Source organism: Anarhichas minor, unplaced genomic scaffold (assembly GCF_050575085.1).
Source record: "Anarhichas minor isolate MPS153535 unplaced genomic scaffold, ASM5057508v1 ptg000028l, whole genome shotgun sequence".
Classification (NCBI taxonomy): Eukaryota; Metazoa; Chordata; class Actinopteri; order Perciformes; family Anarhichadidae; genus Anarhichas; species Anarhichas minor.
This window is the reverse complement of record NW_027466474.1, coordinates 9,653,001-9,671,052: the sequence shown is the minus strand read 5'-3', so window position 1 is coordinate 9,671,052 and position 18,052 is coordinate 9,653,001. Positions and strand designations below refer to the sequence as shown.

The following is an 18,052-nucleotide window of genomic DNA, read 5'->3' as shown; positions in this document are numbered from 1 at the left end:
AGACTGATACAGAGGGAAATATGTACATAGCTTTATTTTTGTTTTTATAACTTTTCCACACTATGAATGAAGATGATTCCCATCAACATGATGTTATAATGCTGCACCTCCTGCTTTCACAATTACAAGCACTACACATGTCTGTTGCATTGATCATCTCTGGTGGGCATTTGCCAATCACAGGACTTCAGTGTGTTTATATGGATCATTTTCAGCACCAAGTTACTGATTTTAAGGACAAAGAATCACTGGATAGCGTGTCACTTGTGAAACTTGAGTGTCTTCTTTTGGTTAAAGCCGCACTGAAAAAAGCATTTCACAAGTTCTTCTTTCTTTAACTTAGACAGGATGTTGAAATTAGTCTGACACCTTGATGGATAAAAGTGACGATGCATTTGTCCATCTATAGTCAAGAAATGGTGTTTGCATTCTGTCCAGAAATAAAAAGAGGAAGTACAATGATCGTAATACATCTCTTTTTTAGAATTTGAATTTACAGGAAATCGAGAGAGAGGAGAGAGTATTACATTTCTTACTTTGAAGGACAGAAGGGAAAACAACTTAATTTACCATGAGAATAGTTCATTCACAAGTACAAACTATTGGGTTTTAGTGAGGGAGGATGGCAGCTGTGTTTGGTGAAATGGAAATGGTGAATGAACAGAAATGTTTTGTTTTTTAAAGAAATAAAAGCAGCTTGATCTTGATATGAAAACACAAATGTCATCATTTGGCAGTGAACAGGTGTATGATATGACATAAAAAAACATTTAGTTAAAACACTTACCATTTTGAATTTTTTATTTTTTTTGCTATAACATTGTGGTAACAGCAAGGAACTGAGAGCATGTTTAAAAATTATTGTGGAATATCACACACAGACAGCAGTGTTTAGCCACATCCTGAAAAACAGCTGCTACATGACTCATGGTCCACCGACATTGTACCGCTAAATGCAAACATTCAGCCTCGTCGAAGAACTTTAAATCAAAAATCTCACTGCGTGTCCAGTCTTTTGGGACATACAGTTTGTATGAAATGTTAAAGTATGTACTACATTGTACATGTTAACACACGTTCACATTGTTCCTGTTTCTGTCACTTTAAAGAAGAGGAAGGAAAAGTGGCAAAATGTAGAAATGTAAATTTGTTGTCTGAGGATTGCAAAAACGTGCTTTTCAAAATAAACCACTGTTCCACCAACTTTGTGCAACTCATGTATTTCTAAATCAATGTGTGCAGGGAAAGAATTCCCCTGTTTTCAAGTTGATGTTGGTTGTGCTGCAGATAAAATATAAAGCATGCACATATAGGTTTATCGATCAGGTTTGTATTTTCTTTTCATTAGCACTGAGCTTCTGCTTTCAATCGTCTGAAACATTTCAACAGAAAAAAGCTTCTTGATAAGATCATGCCGCCAATGAGGAAGTGAACCAATGGTGCATAGCCTTGCCTGTCCACAAAATTACTTAATACAGACATATAATTCACGAAATCATGACCTGAGAAGACTTACGTTTTGGGCCATGAATTTATATTGAATCATACATTAATATAGGCCATATTACAGAATGGTTTTCACAGAAACCTTTAAATTACATTCACACTGTGCCACAGTAAATAGCTGTACTGTACAAATACTGTACAAATTATGAATAAATACTGAAACAAAACTCAACAATTTTGAATCAAAAAAATTCTCTAAGTATAAAATCATAAGTCACCTGATATCTTTAATCAAAAACAAAAACTGACATGCTCAGGATTGAAGAGCTGGCGCTAGCCACCGGTCTTGGTTTTATAATTAGATACATTTGGCATGGATGGGTAACATCACATGAATGTGTCATGACAATGACTAAATCACCTGGTTTTTATGAGGAAAAAAAATAAATGTTTAATTGTGGTCCAACCAAACCTATAAAGAGTTATGGTGCAACAGTTGCATCTCTTTGGATTTCCTATGGTATACACATATTAAAAGGCTAACAGCTGCAACAATACTGGACATTTTGGTACCCACACAATTATTGTTTTGAACAAAGCAGCAAAATGATTCTGGATCGTTGGAGCACCTTTATAACACTCCTGTGTTGTCAATCATTTGCTCACCAGAGTATGTCGGTCAGAAGTTCAACTGTGTTCCAGTGAGAGGGTTGAACTAAAAAAAAATGATCTCAGGTGGTTGTTTAAGGACACTATAACTATCATGAACCATAAACACCTATTTTATTGCTCTGTGAATCATCTGAATTGGAAGTCCATGGCTGTCAACTTTTAACCTCAAGCTATCAAACCAAATCAATCATGAAACCTAACCTCTGTCTTTGATTAAATGCACAGCAACAGCTAAAATACAAATACATATCAAATACATATATATATATATATATATATATATATATATGTATATTTTGCCCATGGCACATAAATGGCTGTAAATACACAAACATATATATTATATGTGTGTATTTTATATGTGTGTGTGTGTGTGTGTGTGTGTGTGTGTGTGTGTGTGTTTTATATATTTCACCTAAAACCTACAAAGCTAACTAAGTAAGGCTAATTTAGCATAACATTTAAAATCACACTGTAAAAGGTTATTCTATGCAAAGAGGTCCTTTCAGTGTTTCAGAAGGTGGTAAACTGTGAAAAGAAGAGTGCACTTCTAATCTATATTTGTTTCTGGCCTCACTGTTTAATGTCACGCTTGTGCGGTCGAGCACACCCTCCTATGTTTTGTAGCGTGTAAACTACACTATGGTCAGAATACACTGAGCACTCAAAGTGAACAGGGTCGTTTATATTGTAAACACACCTGTCTTGTGTCAGTGACGAATCTGTGGGCCTTACCAATTTTCAAAGCAATGACGAAGGTTCTTCAGACGGCATTTCGGGGGTGCAATTCCCTAGCTGGCATAACTTTTATTTATTCTTTTCTTATTGTCCTTGCCACATCTGTTTAAGCCCGTAATATTGTGTTTTCTGATTAGAGCACTTTCAGGCAGAATGCCTCTTTTAATCTGAAGTTTGTATTTGTTCTTTCTCTAACAATAAATACTTTTGAATCTGAAAAGTTCAGAGTTACCCTGTTGAATGTGCTCTGCGTTTTACCGTCCATCCCTTTTTCACCAAATTTCACAAAAATGGCTGTAAATTACATATCGATCTAGTCCTCAATTACATGAGGTTATATTTAATTCCAGGCAAATGGCTGCATTTGTTTTCAAATCAAACCTTCTTGAAAGTTAACTGACTGGTTTGTATTAGATCATGAAAAATAAGCAGCAATGTGCTCAACTGACTAAACTGGAAGCCACAAAGACAGAAGAAACATGTAGAACTAAATATAGAAACGTGATGGTGTTAAAAGATAAACGCGTTGAACGCTCAGTATGACAAGTTGAACAAGTTGCTCACGCTAGATTTGTCCCTCTCAGTAAAGGAGAAAAAGGGGATGTTCTTATTGTAAACACTAAGGAACTGCATGTACTTTGGTTAAATATTAACTGAACCAAATGTAAAAAGATTGTCTTCATAATCACACCTGCAACTGACAAACCAAGTCTGTAAACCTGAAAGAAGCAGAAGTGTTAACACCATGGAAACAAATGTGTGGTTACTGCCAACTTCCTGAGAGACATCACTCTATAAACCTAACTTATGGCAAGAAAGCCAAAGGAAGATCACACGGTCTAATTTGACGTTACACAGCACCAAACGTTTAATGAATCCACACTACATATGCATGATTACACTCCGACCCCCAACTAGTCCATCCACATCTGTTTCATGAATACATTTCAATCCCAGTAAATGCAAACGTTGACATCAGGTGAGTAATACAATGACATACATTGTTGTTTTTCAACTTCAGACATTATTGCAAGTTCACAGTGTTTTAACGATAAAATGAAGGTAAATATGCTCACAAATTAGAAACAAGTAAAAAGTAGGTACAATATAATCTAAAGAGAATTATATTACAGGGAAATGTAATGTAATACTGTAATATGGAATATTTTAAAACATATTTTCTGAAGAAAAAATTGTAGAAGACAACAGTGAAAGTGCTAGAAAAATAGAAAAATCTATGAGCGATGTCAGATATTTTCCAACTGGAAGTCACATGAAGGTGAAAAGCCTTTTGGCCTCTTGACAGCCATCTCCTCCATCTGCCTTCAGTAGTGCAGTCTTTAAACTCTGTGAATCACCTTCCTTTACGGACCTTGGAGTACACACACTCATCTCCTGCTGGTTGAACAGACTGTCGAGGTCGATCTGAAAACATGACTTCGCCGTACTCCACCTCCGGCCCTGCTCTTTGCTGCACCTGCCTCCCCGGTCGCTGCATGATCTTGACATCAGCATAGGTCAACTCCTGGTCATCTTCTTCTGCAGAGTGAAAGGAAAGAGTGGCACAAATACATATATATATTTAATGCTGAGATATACTCAGTACTCAAGTACTGTACTTAAGTACAAATTTCAGGTACTTGTACTTTACTGGAATCTTTCTACTTCTACTTTCTACTACTTCATTCAATCAACTACAACAATAAAATCCTGCTTTTACATTCATGCATAATAATCTATTGGTATAACAGTATAACATACACTTTTCTGTATTGAGTACTTTTACCGTTAATACTTTAAGCACATTTTCCTGATTATTCTTACATACTTTTAAGTAACATTTTCAATAATTGTAAAAGAGTTTTATTTTTTCCTGTGTAGTATTAACACTAAAGGATCTGAATACTTACTCCACCACGGTCTGTTTGTACAGCGGATTGTTAACAACAAGTTGACAATTTGGGAGGTACTCTCTTACTGAGAAATGGACTAAAACATTTATATCACTGGCAAGTTTGTAGAGTGGTCTCAATCTTCTCATCACATTTTCGGCAAGAAAGTGAATAAGTATGTTGCCCGATGGGTCATTGCAGTGATGAGTTGAGAAAAGGGAAGTTTTATTTTGTACCTTTAGGTTTGTTCTTTTTCTTTTTCTTCTGAGAACAGACGACAGCTACCCCGACCACTAACAGAAGTACAAGTGCACCCAGTACACCAGCCGTTATTTGCAAGTAGCCTTTTTCTGTAATAAAAGACACAAGAGACACACAGATCTTTAAGTTAGCAAACATTACAGGTGTTTTTGTGGAGAATGTAAAGCAAAGATAATGGAAATGATCTAAATGAATTCACTGCAGCAGAGTTAGTTTTCACTTACTAATAAAGTCCCATGAGTCCTCACTGGGGGGGTGAGTCACAGTTTTATTGGAGGATGTGATATTATTGTTGGGGTTAATTGACACTGTGATGCCAGACTCCTTACCAGCATGGGAGGTTGCTGTGATTGTAGTGGGAGCTGATGTTGGCTCAATACACAGGGTATTATTGGCTGCAAACACCCACTGTGATATGTGCGTCCCATTGGGTGTGGTGCAGTTAATGAATATGTAGCCTGGGAAAGACAGAGATCAATGACTGATGTTCAGCTAATCATTAGTATCTTAACATCAGACTTTTGTCTACTCATGCTCTCACTCACCACAGGTAGATATCTTCACCTCTTTTAAGTCACTACTGACTTTATTCTTGACCGAGCAGACCAGTTTTCCTGAGACGTGTTGTTTCAGAGTGATGCTGTTTGTCTCAGTGTCTCCAGAGAGGAGCTCAGAGTCTGTCAGAGTGTGATCATCCAGAGTCCAGCTGTACTGAGGACTGTCCGCTCCCTCAGAGGAGCAGGACACCTTCATCTCTCCCTGGGACAGACACTCAGAGACCAGCAGGACAGAGGACACAGGAGCTGAAGGAAACACACTCAGATGACTTTTCATATTGACATAATCTTCATCATTCTGTAGAGTTTCTCATACAGAGCAGTCCAGACATGGATACAGATATACAGCACGTAGAATATGACATGCATGTAATAAATAGTTATTTACCTTCAATGGTCAACTGTAGAACCCTGTTCTCTAAGTGAATTCCGTTTGAATCAAAGGTTCTAAGTGTATATTCACCTCCATCAGTCCTGCTCAGTTTATTGATCCTAAATCTTCCATCACTGGGAGTAAAGGATGATCTGTTTTCTATCAGATTAGACGAAATGTTATTCCTTCTCCCTTTCAGTGTTACTGTTGTTTTGTTCAACCATTGGTATTTATGTATTTCTGAGGCGTTGGTCATCAGCTGGAGGACCACAGTTCCTCCCAAAGGTCCATAACACTGAGCTCCGTTCTGTCTGCCATCACAGTAGGTTTCCACACCTGAACATTTTGGAACAAAAACATGAAAGTGTTTTAGGCACATTTAAGCAACAATAGTGGGTTTGGAGCAGCTGTGTCTCTAATAGACAACATTATGCAAACAGGCGTTTATTGTTTTATATGTTTGCTGAGTGTTACACATGACCGGTGACTGCAAAACAGTTTAGGTTCAGCTAACAGAGGTATTTTGCTGTAATACATTTTCTCATATTGTAGTTAATCACATCCAGTTATTAACAACGCATGCTGTGTTGCTGTGTTGCAGGAGAAAAATCAGGATCACATTTAGAGTTGAAGTCATTTAATAGATTAATATTTAGAAAGATTGCACAATGACGTGGGATTGATCTCCGGATTTGCTATCGTTCTTAGAAATAACTAGATTTTTCAAAAGCTACTGAACCTCAGAAGAGCTCAAATACTACATATAAACAGTAGATTGTTAAATAGTTGATCAATAACGTTGGTATTTCCTCAGAACCAACAGGTGTCTCGTCCCGCAGTATTTGACCTGCATCACTGAGGAGAATGTCTAAACCCACGACTCAGTGTTAAAAGTTAAACAGCTCACCGTGAGAGACTCCGAGTAGCATCACAAACAGTCCAACCACAGCCTTCATGTCTCCTCAGTGTTCAGCCTCCGTTGACCCAGTCAGCAGCTTTCAGACAAACCTTTCTACTTTTCCCCCAAAAGAAAACATGCACATCTGAACAAACCTTTAACCGACCAGAGCGTTGTTGTATTCATCTTTTAATAGGCAGAGAAGAGAAAAGGAAGTGATATGGGTTTCACTTCCCCTTTTAGCCTCCAACCACATGGCCTCTGTAGGCGATGGACGGAGTGGAAGAGAGGGAAACATTCCTCCTTCCTGCTGAAAGAGGATTTGAGACTGTAGCTGGAATTTGTCATCCCTCCATCTGTTAATTTCCAATTAAATGAGTGTTTGATACATCTATCAATTATCTCTTAATGAATGATTACAAGTTAAATTTAACCAAACAATGTCTGAACCCCTCAAACTACGTCACATAAACTAATTACATACACCAAACTATATTTTAAATTAAGATTAAAGTCTTCAGATTAAAATGTAAAACTAATTCTAAATCACAAAGAAATGTGTTTAAAGTTACATGAAAATCATATTTCTGTATATTGGAATGTATAGGCCTGATGTTCAGTTCAACTTTAAAGCCATATTGATACATTTCAGATAAACACACTGAAGGTTGAACGGTTAAATTGTTGAAAATTCAGTGAAAATAAAAGGTTAGGATCCACTAAAACACAGTTTACCAAATATGATCAGTGTAGTGGACATGAATTGGAGTTTTTATCATGTGATCTTGAATACTTGAACAGGGCAGTAAAAATGAAATTATAGTTATCACAATATTATATTTCTACATTATATCAGCCTGAGTGGTAGAGCAGCATTATACAGCTTTAGACTTTATTATTGGCCAATTAATGCTGCTGTTTCTTCAGTATACTTAAGATCTTTGCAATAAGACCAACCAAAATGTTCTGCTTTTTATTCCTGTGACAAAAGTGTTCTGTGTTTTGTCAGATGTATAAAACAAGGGAAGAAAGAGGCAACAATAAACCACCCCAAGGTGCTCAGATATGTTTTCAATCACACTGCTGTTTGGTCACAGTGGTCTAAAAACCATGCTGCTTTCTCTGCAACATCTCTGGTTACTTTGAGCTCACCTCAACAATTCATCACAACTCCCTCCTGTCTCTCCATTCAACTTGATTCAATTCAAATCAATTCAATTCAAATGGTTTTTATTGGCATGAAAGTTTCAAGAATAATGTCTCTGAAGCATCAAAATACAAAATGTCTCTTAATTAAGACTCTGTCGCCCTCCACTGGCGACTGTTGATTAAAAACAAACGTCCTAAAACATGAAAAGACTTCTGACATTTCACTTGCAGCAATAAACATTCATATTATAGACTTAATGTTTAGTGAGGCAGAATGTTTGTGTGGAGCCTCTTAAGACAGTAACAGATATGTGATTATGTTTTATTGATGTTTAAATGTTATGAACAGAGAGTTTTACTGAGTACAGAATTATCAATAAGCAACAGTAGCTCCTCTGTGAACCAGTGGAGGAAAACCTCACACCTACTGACACTGATGATGAGTCGGAGGTTTTATTCAACACTCAGCAGTAATTAAAGTCTGTGATCAAAATGTCAACAAAAGGATCTGATGACCGATTGATTGACAGGTTGTGAATACATAACAACAATAAAACTCAACAAAGATAAAAGTCTTAATATTTAATACTTCTAAAGGTTTAACAATATTACTCTTTGTAAACATGGGAGAACAACAGACCTCTATTTGTAATTATTAATAGATGAGAAAAACACACAACTATTATTTACATAACTCAATATTTAGGAGATAAAAACTTTAGTCATATAAGTGAATATAACTGTAAAATGTATGATGTATAATTAGTTTGGTCTTTAATACACACTTTGAATGCAAAATCACCATATTTAGAATATGCATAGCTTCTAAGGCAAGTACCTGTAAAAACAAACAATTTATCTCTGACACATAAACTTGTCATTCTAAGAAATATATCTGTTTCCATGCATTTTTCAGATAATCCAGTGTGTTAAATATCTGATTTACACAAAGAGGTAGGAGAAAGAAACGCTTAATCCTTCAATTCATCTGAAAAATTAAAGGTCACCACATTTGGAGATACATTGTTTTCACCAGAAAGCGTCGATGTGGAAATCTACTGTACGATTATTTCCAATTGGCATCAAAATGAGTTTCAGAGCTAATATGACAATTAAACTGTGCTGTGGGCCTCTGGATGCTTCATCACTCTCCAAAGGCAGCGACGCACTGAACATTTGACAACAAGACGATGTCTACACGCAAATTAAATCTAAGAAAAGCATCCCTCTTTCACCAGTCAACAACTGAAGTGACCGAGTGAAAAGAGTCACACGACACCGGATTCACACAGTTAAAGATCAGATGAAGACCTTCTCATTCCAACCATCACAACAGAGTTCTCCTGATCTTCAATCTGTCGACGGACAACAGAGTCTTGAGCCATCTTGTTTTTCTTTTTCTTCCAAGCAAAAAAGACGGTGATCCCAATTAATGCAAGAATCACCACAGCTGCTCGCACTCCACATATGAGCCAGGAGAGATCTGCTCAGATTAAGAGACACAGAAATCACATGTGAACATAGGGCTGTGGCAGGAGAGTTGGTTTTCACTTACTTAAGTAAACAGGGCTCATCTCTACTGGAGGAAGCACAGGTTTGATGTGTGTGTGTGTGTGTGTGTGTGTGTGTGTGTGTGTGTGTGTGTGTGCGTGTGCATGTGCGCGCGCGCGTGCGTGCGCGCGCGCATGCGTGCGTGCGTGTTTGCCGTGCAGTTAATAAATATGAAGCCTGTGAGAAAGACAGAGATCAATGACTGATGTTCAGCTCATCATTAGTATCTTAACATCAGACTTTTGTCTACTCATGCTCTCACTCACCACAGGTAGATATCTTCACCTCTTTTAAGTCACTACTGACTTTATTCTTGACCGAGCAGACCAGTTTTCCTGAGACATGTTGTTTCAGAGTGATGTTGTTTGTCTCAGTGTCTCCAGAGAGGAGCTCAGAGCCTGTCAGAGTGTGATCATCCAGAGTCCAGCTGTACTGAGGACTGTCCGCTCCCTCAGAGGAGCAGGTCACCTTCATCTCTCCCTGGGACAGACACTCAGAGACCAGCAGGACAGAGGACACAGGAGCTGAAGGAAACACACTCAGATGACTTTTCATATTGACATAATCTTCATCATTCTGTAGAGTTTCTCATACAGAGCAGTCCAGACATGGATACAGATATACAGCACGTAGAATATGAGATGCATGTAATAAATAGTTATTTACCTTGAATGGTCAACTGTAGAACCCTGTTCTCTGATTGAAATCCATCTGAATCAAAGGTTCTAAGTCTATATTCACCTCCATCAGTCCTGCTCACATTATTGATGCTAAATGTTCCATCTCTGGGAGTAAAGGATGATCTGTTTTCTATCCGATTAGACGAAATGTTATTCATGCTCCCTTTCAGTATTACTGTAGTTTTGTTCGACCATTCGTATCTATGTATTTCTGAGGCTTTGGTCATCAGCTTGAGGACCACAGTTCCTCCCAAAGGTCCATAACACTGAGCTCCGTTCTGTCTGCCATCACAGTAAGTTACCACACCTGGAAATAATAATAAGGAAAAGTTTAAAAAACAATATATCACATGACAAGTTGTGATGCACAATAGATGTCATCTAGAATATTTCGATTTTAAGTAATGGTGCAGCCATAAAACCATGATGTCTTAGTGTTTCCTGTGAAGTTAAACATTGTGTAGCTGCAATGAAATGTCAGTACAATGTAATAAAATCTTTCAAGCAGCTTTCATGAACATTTATTGTGGAAATAAGGGTTCACTGGATTTATAAAGAACATGAGTAAAATATTAATTAGATTGAATTAGTTTAAATAAAATGTTTTAAAAGCAAGATCGCGAAAAATATAAATACAAATATCCGAATCCGTTCATTTTTGAAAAAATAAATGTGTGGTTGAGTTGTTACTGTATACTTCCCTTAATGCAGACAGGAACATGTTCTATATTGCAAAAGATAGATGTGACCACAAAACATTTCACCAAGAACTCATGCACAAACTTCCCTCTGCTTTACAGTACACTAAGTTATTGAATACATTGTATTTCATGTGAAACACAATGTTGTAATTGTGACTGAGCATTATCAGCATTAGCTTTATAACTGAATTTGCAATCCTGCTTTTTATGTACAGTAATTTAGTGATAATTAAATAAATCTTGCGTCTTGAAGCTTAAATTTATCGTCATAAATCACACCAAGCTTTCAGTTTGTTTCAACATAATAGATCTATGGCAGTCAATTGAAGATCAAAGATGAAAAAAACATGTTTAATTATATTCAGTTATTCTATGTGTCATGATTCTTGTATGAATTTGGTCCCAGCGTGGGTCAGTGGTTGTGCTGCAAAGCACATCAATGAAGATGATGTTGAACTGTATATGTTTGATCCTGCTGCATGAAATGTGTCAGTTTAAATAGTCTGGAAGCTGTTGTTGGCTCAATACACAGGGTATTATTGGCTGCAAACCCCCCACTGTGATATGTGCGTCCCATTGGGTGAGTTGCAGTTAATTAATATGAAGCCTGTGAGAAATACAGAGATCAATGACTGATGTTCAGCTAATCATTAGTATCTTAACATCAGACTTTTGTCTACTCATGCTCTCACTCACCACAGGTAGATATCTGCACTTCTGTTAAGTCACTACTGACTTTATTCTTGACCGAGCAGACCAGTTTTCCTGAGACGTGTTGTTTCAGAGTGATGTTGTTTGTCTCAGTGTTTCCAGAGAGGAGCTCAGAGTCTGTCAGAGTGTGATCATCCAGAGTCCAGCTGTACTGAGGTCTCTCCGCTCCCTCAGAGGAGCAGGACACCTTCATCTCTCCCTGGGACAGACACTCAGGGACCAGCAGGACAGAGGACACAGGAGCTGAAGGAAACACACTCAGATGACTTTTCATATTGACATAATCTTCATCATTCTGTAGAGTTTCTCATACAGAGCAGTCCAGACATGGATACAGATATACAGCACGTAGAATATGAGATGCATGTAATACATAGTTATTTACCTTGAATGGTCAACTGTAGAACCCTGTCCTCTAAGTGAATTCCGTTTGAATCAAAGGTTCTAAGTCTATATTCACCACCATCAGTCCTGCTCAGTTTATTGATCCTAAATGTTCCATCACTGGGAGTAAAGGATGATCTGTTTTCTATCAGATTAGACGTAATGTTATTCCTTCTCACTTTCAGTATTACTGTAGTTTTGTTCGACAATTCGTATTTATATATTTCTGAGGCTTTGGTCATCAGCTGGAGGAGGACCACAGTTCCTCCCAAAGGTCCATAACACTGAGCTCCGTTCTGTCTGCCATCACAGTAGGTTTCCACACCTGAACATTTTGGAGCAAAAACATGAAAGTGTTTTAGGCACATGAATCTAAAGCAACACTAGTGGGTTTGGAGCAGCTGTGTCTCAATCAGACAACATTATGCAAACAGGCGTTTATTGTATTGTTTGCTGAGTGTCTCAACATGACCAGTGACTGCAAAACAAATGTTTAGGTTCAGCTAACAGAGGTATTTTGCTGTAATACATTTTGTCATATTGTAGTTAATCACATCCAGTTATTAACAACGCATGCTGTGTTTTTACAGCACTTTATTTTAAACTAAAGTGGAGATCCAAACTTTTGAAGATATACCAAATCATATTTCATCCTGTATTTGGTGAAAATGTATAAATTGATTCACACGACATTGAGAATAGTATCTATTGTTATAAAAACATAGTTTCTGTTTAGCATGATATAATATGACGTGGTATTTGTCATACAGTGTTTTATCTTAAACTTTCAAGAGACTTTAAGAGAAAAATCAGGGATCACTGTCAGTTCTGTGACTGTTCTTAGAAATAACTAAATTCTTTAATAGCTACTGAACCTCAGAAGAGCTCAAACACTACATTTAAACATTAGATTGTTAAATCTTAGTTGATCAATAACGTTGGTATTTCCTCACAACCAACAGGTGTCTCATCCTTCAGTATTTGACCTGCATCACTGAGGAGAATGTCTAAACCCACGACTCAGTGTTAAAAGTTGAACAGCTCACCGTGAGAGACTCCGAGTATCAACACAAACAGTCCGATCACAGCTTCCATGTCGCCTCAGTGTTCAGCCTCCGTTGACCCAGTCAGCAGCTTCCTGACTAACCTTATTCAACAGCAAACATGCACATGAGACGCCTCTCTTCTCTAGTGATCAGTGTCAAATAAGAAAGGAAGCAGAAATATTAACCAACTGTCATCTCAGTTCCTCATTTATGAACACATACCAGATTAAAGCCTTAAAAGGATGCTGAAGACAAAACTATTTCTGGAAATGGCTTCTGAAGCTCCGCGTGTTAAGATTTCAAGTAAAGTCCAACCACACTATACCAGGAAAGGCTGTCATCGCTCTCAGCTATGAAGAAATGAAAACAAAGTGTCATGATACAGTTTAAACAGCACAGCTTCTCACACAGAGATTTTATCTTTTATTGTATTATTATTTTACGTTCTGCAGTTCATCCTCGAAATTATAACATACGGGTGTTAATATTAAAGCATTTGCACAACGTGTGCACGGTGTGACATCTTTCTGTTTTTGATAAAAGTGTAAAAAGTGCAAACATTACAATCCCAGTCACAAGATATTTTGATATTTCTTTTTTTGTTACTGTTTACTATAACTTTCAAATCTGCCACACTAATTCTACAAATGCAGAAAATGTATTTATAAATATGTCATAAAGTGTGTGTGTGCGTGTGTGTAGGTGCGTGTGTGTGTAGCCTGTGAAAATGTTCATATAGCCTACTGCTAGCTGCACGTGTTTAGTGAGCAACACCTGTCCACTGGGGGAAGCAGGGGGGTGATTGGCGCACTGTCCTGGAGGTGTGGGGACTTCCCCCAGGTTAAGTTCCTTCTTAGCTGTGGAGAAGAGGGGAGAAGGAGCGGAAGACAGCACGGAGAAAGACGGCAAGCGGCCCGTCAGGTGCACGAAGAGCGTCAAAAGGAGGAGAGAAAGGTGTGACCGAGCCAGTAAACCCTCTGTGAGCAGAGTATGGCGGCGGAGCGGTGCAGAGACTAATCCGGACGAGAGAGGCCGCTGTGACTGAGCAACCACAGATTCACGGCAGTTGAGAGGAACGAGAGAGGAGGCGCTGTGGGATCTGTGGCGGGGTGAAGTGCGCTTCACTTCTCCTCTCAGCTAAATTCTTGTGGACCTAAAGAGACTCTCGGTCTGGACTATGTTAATTGTTTTTATCGATTGTATATTCATCAATTGTATTTTTTAAATAATCTAAATCTGAGTGCTGTCATGGACAGAGTGCTCCCCAGCAGAAATGTAAAAGGAGAGCAAATGAGGGGTTTCACCCCCGCTACAAATACTTCTGGTACGACCATGAAGTCTCTGTAACTAACATTAAACACAAATGTCTTGTAAATAAATATGCAGGCTGGAAACTAAACAGAAAGTTACATTCAAAGATGAACATAAACAGTTGTTGCCTAACCATAATGTGAGTGAAACCAAATACAGCCAGTAGATGTCATCACAACCCAACGTCATTTATACACTGCAGCATCAACTAATACACACAACCCAACTACTTTAGTCATCTAGTTCCTGCTAGTATTTAAAGTATGTGTTTGATATGATTCTCAGTAAAAGCTCTAACAGCTAAATAATAGTCATTTCTGGTTTGTTTATATCAATGAAAGTTTTGTTACCGTTGATGATGATGCAACTTCATCCCATGTATCAGCATTTAATGCAGCGTTTTATTTACAGCAACATCCTCCCATTAGGTAAAAAGTACAGTCACAAGCTTCACAGCTCTATTAATAAATATTGTGTCTAATTGTCCATCACATATTTATTTTTGGTCTCAGGGCTACAGTGCAAACATTAAATTACCAAGACTTCAAATGGACAAAGGATGACAACGCAAAGAGGCAACTGTTATTAAATAAAATGACAAAAGTACAATAGTTTATTTGAAACAGATTAAGTCTTTAAGTGATGTTCTTAAACATTTAGCTAAAGTTACTGTCATTCTTATACAACAGACTTCTAAACAACTTTTAGAGTGTCTGTGGCCATTTGTCGACTAAATCAAAATTAAACAAACAATAATCAAACGCCACTGATGCACCGTGGTCGGTATTTTTACGCAGCCAGATGAGAGTGGATTGTCGAAGCAGAATTCCGATTTTCGTATTTATTAAATAAAGCAAACAAAACAAACAAACTAACAAAAAGAACAAAGAAAACTCCTGTCGTGCTGTCTCTCCTCTCCTCTCCTGTCCTGTGCTGTGCTGGTATAAACTATAAGCCCACCCACATGCTGGTCCTATCTCTCCTCTCATACATATAGCCACAGGTGCCCACAGTAATTAACCAAACAACAAAAAATAATATAACTAAACAAATTACTATGAAAGAGAAAAAACAATCTTAATTTATCAAACATCTTCAATAATTAAACAATACTACTTATAAATTAAATAACAAAATACAATATCAAATAAATAGCTCCAACAGTGTCAAATGTGACCATCAGTCTTTTATTATAGTTTAACAAAGAGTAGATCAAAAATACAATTATGTACATTTTTTATACTGATCATACTTGATGGTGCTGCTGAGATTAACATGACATGCCCAACATTTCACTGATGCCACAAGTCGGCGTTTCCTGTAACAAATATTTTTCAACACTAATGCAAGATGCAAAAAAAATACTTTTAAGCTCCCAAGTAATGCAAGTAGTCCTGTTCTTTGAGTCCTCGGTTCATTGTTGATCCTGTTCCTCAAGCGAGTTCAAGTCCAAATTCAAGTCATTCATTATCAGTTATTTACCTGAGGATAGACAACAAAGAATAAAGCAAAATTATTTTGCAGTTAAAGCAAAACAAAAGAAAAAAAAGACTCTTTCAACAACGGTGTTGACTGAAATGCTGACATTATCAAATTGACCCTTTTTTGGTTACAGGTGTGTAAAGTCTTACCTGTCTTCTTACGACGCCTCAGTTTCCAGCAGACACAGCAACACACCACCACTATCAGAAGAGCCCCCACTGCAGAACAGACTGGGATCAAGATGTGCGAAACGTTTTCTGGAGAGGAGAGACCACAATGGTTATGATACGTATAATAGCACAGCACTTAAATGTACATATACAAATGAGTTTTTCACTTGGATATTACTCATATACATTTACATAACACGTGTTCTTTCTAGCCAGTGTAAAGAAAACATCCCAAATATACATTTAAGTGTTTATTTGATAGATAGATAGATAGATGTATACTTTATTCATCCCCAGGGGGAAATTTGAATGTTACAGCAGCAAGACAAAGTAACAGTAACTGCAACGTCTCTGGTTACTTTGAGCTCACCTCAACAATTCATCACAACTCCCTCCTGTCTCTCCATTCAACTTGATTCAATTCAATTCAATTCAAATGGTTTTTATTGGCATGAAAGTTTCAAGAACAATGTCTCTGAAGCATCAAAATACAAAATGTCTCTTAAGACTCTGTCGCCCTCCACTGGCGACTGTTGATTAAAAACAAACGTCCTATAACATGAAAAGACTTCTGACATTTCACTTGCAGCAATAAACAGTCATATTATAGACTTAATGTTTAGTGAGGCAGAATGTTTGTGTGGAGCCTCTTAAGACAGTAACAGATATGTGATTATGTTTTATTGATGTTTAAATGTTATCAGCAGAGAGTTTTACTGAGTACAGAATTATCAATAAGCAACAGTAGCTCCTCTGTGAACCAGTGGAGGAAAACCTCACACCTACTGACACTGATGATGAGTCGGAGGTTTTATTCAACACTCAGCAGTAATTAAAGTCTGTGATCAAAATGTCAACAAAAGGATCTGATGACCGATTGATTGACAGGTTGTGAATACATAACAACAATAAAACTCAACAAAGATAAAAGTCTTAATATTTAATACATTTAAAGGTTTAACAATATTACTCTTTGTAAACATGGGAGAACAACAGACCTCTATTTGTAATTATTAATAGATGAGAAAAACACACAACTATTATTTACATAACTCAACATTTAGGAGTTAAAAACTGTAGTCATATAAGTGAATATAACTGTAAAATGTATGATGTATAATTACAGTTTGGTCTTTAATACACACTTTAAATGCAAAATCACCATTTTTAAAATATGCATAGCTTCTAAGGCAAGTACCTGTAAAAACAAACAATTTATCTCTGAAACATAAACTTGTCATTCTAAGAAATATATCTGCTTTAGAACAAACAGCAGAAACCTCTGTAAACTATAATGTTATGTGGCCACCAAAACGTTTTGTACAAGTAGTGTTAATGGAGAATCCCTCATTCTCGCTCTCATGATGCTATTGTTGTTATTATTGTTATTTCCCGCCTACTCACTCTGCTTGTCGAGTCCACAGTTAGAGTGCAACAAAGTCATTCTGGGAACGAAGGAAATTACCAAACTTAAGCAGAAGTAGGTGGGGCAGGGTGATAGAAAATTGTCAACTGAAGATAACACACGTAATTACAGGCAAAGGGTCAAAGGAAAGCAAACACAGAACAGATAATGCATCACTGCTATTTCTGATCATACCTTATAACCATCATATTGGAGCACACACTTAATAAATATGTTTCTGACGTTGATATCTCAGGTGAAGATTTGGTTTCAGAACTGACGTGCCAAAGAGAGGAAGATAAACCACAAGAAGCTGAAGCATTCTTTGTTTTTATAACTTTTCCACACTATGAATGAAGATGATTCCCATCAACATGATGTTATAATGCTGCACCTCCTTCTTTCACAATTACAAGCACTACACATGTCTGTTGCATTGATCATCTCTGGTGGGCATTTGCCAATCACAGGACTTCAGCGTGTTTATATGGATCATTTTCAGCACCAAGTTACTGACTTTAAGGACAAAGAATCACTGGATAACTTGTCACTTGTGAAACTTGAGTGTCTTCTTTTGGTTAAAGCTGCACTGAAAAAAGCATTTCACAAGTTCTTCTTTCTTTAA

The 18,052-nt window shown here is 37.3% G+C and overlaps 1 long non-coding RNA gene across 2 annotated transcripts; it reads right to left on the bottom strand.

The window, feature by feature from the left end:
* Positions 1 to 4,158: 4,158 nt before the first annotated feature.
* Positions 4,159 to 5,594, bottom strand: LOC142962921 (uncharacterized). 2 transcript variants are annotated; one of them, XR_012957374.1, is made up of 4 exons: positions 5,555 to 5,594; positions 5,234 to 5,467; positions 4,985 to 5,098; positions 4,159 to 4,395 (listed from the first exon to the last, which is right to left on the bottom strand). It is a non-coding gene; the product is annotated as an uncharacterized LOC142962921 (long non-coding RNA). The 2 variants fall into 2 exon arrangements; XR_012957373.1 differs by lacking the exon at positions 5,555 to 5,594 and having other exon boundaries at positions 5,234 to 5,527.
* Positions 5,595 to 18,052: the final 12,458 nt, after the last annotated feature.